This window comes from Schistocerca cancellata, chromosome 1, assembly GCF_023864275.1.
Source record: "Schistocerca cancellata isolate TAMUIC-IGC-003103 chromosome 1, iqSchCanc2.1, whole genome shotgun sequence".
Classification (NCBI taxonomy): Eukaryota; Metazoa; Arthropoda; class Insecta; order Orthoptera; family Acrididae; genus Schistocerca; species Schistocerca cancellata.
In genome coordinates this window covers 194,273,074-194,277,898 of record NC_064626.1, presented here as the reverse complement: position 1 = coordinate 194,277,898, position 4,825 = coordinate 194,273,074, and positions in this window count along the sequence as shown.

Below are 4,825 nucleotides of genomic sequence, written 5' to 3'. Positions count from 1 at the left end.
CAAAAATACTCTTAAAACTACTATGGTTTAATGACATCGTTAAAAGAAGGTTTCTACGGGCGTAGAATTTGTAAACAACTGTTGCATTGTCAGATTGTTGTAGATATCGTGAAAGAAAATTCAGCTGCTGATTAATTTCTCTTTGATGATTACTGTTGCGTTTAGTAAACTAATGGAAAATGCAAATAAAATATTCACTTTACTAAGAGAAATTAAATTCAGCTTACTACAGAAACATCACGACGGCAGTCTATCTTAATAAAGCATTAAGTTCCAAAATGGTTCAAAAGTCTCTGAGCACTATGGGACGTAACTTCTGAGGTCATCATCAGTCCCCTAGAACTTAGAACTAGTTAAACCTAACTAACCTAAAGACATCACACACATCCATACCCGAGGCAGGATTCGAACCTGCAACAGTAGTGGTCGCGTGGTTCCAGACTGTAGAGAAGCATTAAGTGTCTGTAAGACGATTGATCGTATTTTAACACGAATTGGTAGGATATTACCGACTTTTGACTTCGAAAAGATCTGTATTTACTTCATTTCCTGTACCATTCGCAAATATTATGAGAATGTGGCATTTCGTAGATAAAATTATGTATTCACAACAACAAAAAATATGTCGGCAGAAAACAAAAGTGGCATTATGAAATTGGCAGTACCGTAAGATTTTAGCTCTGACAGTAAGGGTTACTGTAAGTACCAAGACGAATTTTGCTCGAGCGCTGTCTTACGATTCCCTTATTGAGTATGTATCTGCCTGCTTGGAGCTCTACTACAAAAGAATAAAAAATCTGGCTTTCAGCGAGTCTAGAAAGGCAACGACAGCAGCTTGCACCTGGTAGCCAAACATGTTACCTGAGAAATGGTATTTTCCTATAGTGGAAAGACATCCCTTTGTGGTTGAATTGTTGGCAAATATCAGCCAGACTTTTTTTTTGTGGTTTTAGGGCGCACAACTTCAATGGTCATTAGCGCCCTGACTACTCTAAGAATGCACCGCGAGGCACAAGTTGACAACAACTAAAAGGGAAAACACGATAAAAGACAGACTGACAGGCATAGGATTAAAAAACAGCATCATCAAATGTCCTTAGCGAGTTTCGTCAAATTGATAAAACGAAGAACACGAGCAGCTGCTCGTGGGTCATCCGCTAAAATGGCATCGAAAGTATTTGGCAGGTTAAGATCTAGGCGCAGTGTGTTAAGATCTGGACAGGACATTAAAATGCGTCTAACCGTCAGCAAGTGCCCACATGGGCAGAACGGCGCCGGCGCAGCCGTCAGCAGATGGCGATGGCTGAACCGGCAGTGTCCAATTCTTAACCGGGCTAAAACGACCTCCTCCCGCCGAGAAGGGCGTGAGGAGGACGTCCAAGCCACGGGAAGAGGTTTTAAGGCCCGAAGCTTGTTGTCGGTAAGTGCAGCCTAATCGGCATGCCACAGCGATAAAATGCGCCGACAAATGACCCTGCTAAAATCGGACGAAGGGACACAACAAGAAGCTGTCCGAGGCTGGAGGACCGCAGCCTTGGCCGCGGCATCTGCAGCTTCGTTCCCAGGGATACCGACATGGCCAGGAACCCACATAAAGCTAACCGGAGAACCGACGTCCACCAGCTGCTGAAGAGAGCGTTGGATCCGGTGTACGAAAGGGTGAACCGGGTACGGATCACTGAGGCTCTGGATGGCGCTCAGGGAATCTGAGCAGATGACATAAGCAGAATGTCGGTGGCGGCAGATGTAAAGAACAGCCTGGTAGAGGGCAAAGAGCTCAGCTGTGAAGACCGAACAATGGCCATGGAGCCGGTATTGGAAACTTTGTGCCCCGACAATAAAGGAACACCCGACCCCGTCATTGGTCTTAGAGCCATCTGTATAAATGAAAGTCATGTTGATAAACTGCGAACGAAGTTCCAAAAAACGGGAGTGGTAGACCGAACTGGCGGTGACCTCTTTTGGGAGCGAGCTGAGGTCAAGGTGAACGCGGACCTGAGCCTGGAGCCAAGGTGGCGTGTGGCTCTCGCCCACTCGAAAGGTTGCAGGGAGTGAAAAATGAAGGTGTTGAAGGAGGCGACGAAAGCGAACTCCAGGGGGTAGCAGGGCAGAGACATACAACCCGTATTGACGGTCGAGAGAGTCGTCAAAAAAGGAACGATAAGACGGATGGTCGGGCATTGACAGTAGCCGACAGGCATACCGACAAAGCAGTATATCGCGCCGGTAAGTGAGCGGCAATTCGCCAGCGTCAGCATGAAGACTCTCTACGGGACTGGTATAAAATGCTCCGATCGCAAGTCGTAAACCCCGATGTTGTATGGAGTTGAGGCGGCGTAAGATGGATGGCCGTGCAGAGGAGTATACGAAGCTCCCATAATCCAGCTTGGAGCGGACGATCGACCGATATAGACGAAGTAGGACGGTACGATCCGCTCCCCACGACATACCACTGAGAACACGGAGGACATTTAAAGAACGGGTACAACGGGCGGCCAAATATGACACATGTGGAGACCAGCTAAGTTTCCTGTCAAAGGTAAGGCCTAAAAATTTGGTTGTCTCCACGATTGGGAGAGCAACGGGACCAAGTCGTAAGGACGGTGGGAGAAACTCTTTGTAGCGCCAGAAGTTAATACAGACCGTCTTCTCGGCAGAAAAACGGAAGCCATTGGCGACACTCCAGGAGTAAAGACGGCCAAGAGAACGCTGAAGACAGCGCTCCAGGACACGTGTACGCTGCGCGCTGCAAAATCAACCACAAAAAGGGAGCCTGATACATCAGCTGGGAGGCAATCCATTATTGGATTGATCGCGATGGCGAAGAGAGCGACGCTCAAAACTGAGCCCTGTGGCACCCCATTCTCCTGGCGAAAGGTGTCGGACAGGACAGAACCCACACGTACCCTGAACTGTCGATCCATTAAAAAGGAACGAATAAAAAGAGGGAGGCGACCGCGAAGGCCCCATGTATGCATGGTGCGGAGAATGCCCGCCCTCCAACAGGTGTCGTAAGCCTTCTCCAAATCAAAGAACACAGCCGCGGTCGGGCGCTTCCGCAAGAAGTTATTCATAATGAAGGTCGACAAGGTAACCAGATGGTCAACAGCAGAGCGGCGCCTACGAAATCCACATTGTACATTGGTAAGTAGGCGTCGAGACTCAAGCAGCCAAACCAATCGAGAGTTAACCATTCGCTCCATCACTTTACAGACACAGCTGGTAAGTGAGATAGGTCGATAACTGGAAGGCAAGTGCTTGTCCTTCCCCGGCTTAGGAATCGGGACAACAATAGACTCGCGCCAGCATGCGGGAACATGTCCCTCAATCCAGATGCGATTGTATGTACGAAGAAGAAAACCTTTACCCGCAGGAGAAAGGTTCTTCAGCATCTGAATATGAATAGAATCAGGCCCTGGAGCGGAGGACCGTGATCGGCCAAGTGCGGTTTCGAGTTCCCGCATGGTGAATGGGGCATTATAACTTTCACAATTCGAGGAGCAAAAGTCAGGTGGCCTAGCCTCCTCTGCCTGTTTGCGGGGGAGGAAGGCAGGGTGGTAATGAGCGGAGCTCGAAACCTCGGCGAAAAAGCGGCCGAAAGCATTGGAGACAGCCTCAGGGGCCACAAGGACTTCATTCGCGACCTTCAAGCCAGAAACTGGGGAGTGGACCTTAGTGCCAGATAGCCGGCGCAGGCTACCCCAGACAACAGAAGGAGGAGTGAAACTGTTGAAGGTGCTTGTGAAAGCAACCCAGCTGGCTTTCTTGCTTTCGTTAATAATACGACGACACTGAGCACGTAATCGTTTATAATTAATACAATTCGCCACGGTAGGGTGGCGTTTAAAGGTGCGTAAAGCACGTCGACGAGCACGTAAAGCGTCTCGACATGCTGCGGTCCACCAGGGGACCGGTACGCGACGTGGCGAAGAAGTAGGGTGAGGGATGGAATATTCAGCAGCAGCGAGAATGACTTCCGTGAGGTGTGCGACCTGACGATCGCAGCTTGTGAAGGTTTGATCCTGAAAGGTCGCCCTGGAAGAAAAGAGCCCCCAGTCTGCCTTGGAGATGGTCCAACTAGAGGAGCACGGAGAGGGAGTATGCTGCAGGAGATGGATAACACACGGGAAGTGGTCGCTCGAATATGTATCAGCAAGTGCATACCACTCAAACCGGCGTGCAAGTTGGGGAGTACATATAGAGAGGTCTAAATGGGAATAGGTATGAGATGTGTCCGAAAGAAAAGTAGGGGCGCCAGTATTAAGGCAGACAAGATTGAGCTGGTTGAAAAGGTCTGCTAACAAGGAGCCCCTCGGGCAGGAGGCTGGAGAACCCCAAAGGGGATGGTGGGCATTGAAGTCTCCAGTTAACAAAAACGGTGCAGGTAGCTGAGCAATAAGTTGCATCATGTCTGCCCTGGTAACGGCAGATGACGAGGGAGTGTAAACGGTACAAAAGGAAAACGTAAAAGTGGGGAGAGTAATGCGGATGGCGACTGCCTGCAGGCCGGTGTGCAACGTGATGGGATCGTAGTAAATATCATCCCGGACCAGCAACATAACCCCTCCATGAGCTGGGATTCCTACCATAGGGGGTAGGTCAAAACGCACAGAGGTGTAGTGTGCCAAGGCAATGTGATCGCATGGGCGTAGCTTCGTTTCCTGGAGGGCTACGACGAGCGGACGATGCAAGCGGAGCAGCAACTTCAAGTCCTCTCGGTTGGAGCGAATGCTGCGAATATTCCAGTGAATAAGTGCCATCGTAAGAAAAGGAAGATGAGAGAAGGGGTCACCTCGAAGGCCGCTTAGGGCCTGGCTTCGAGCGA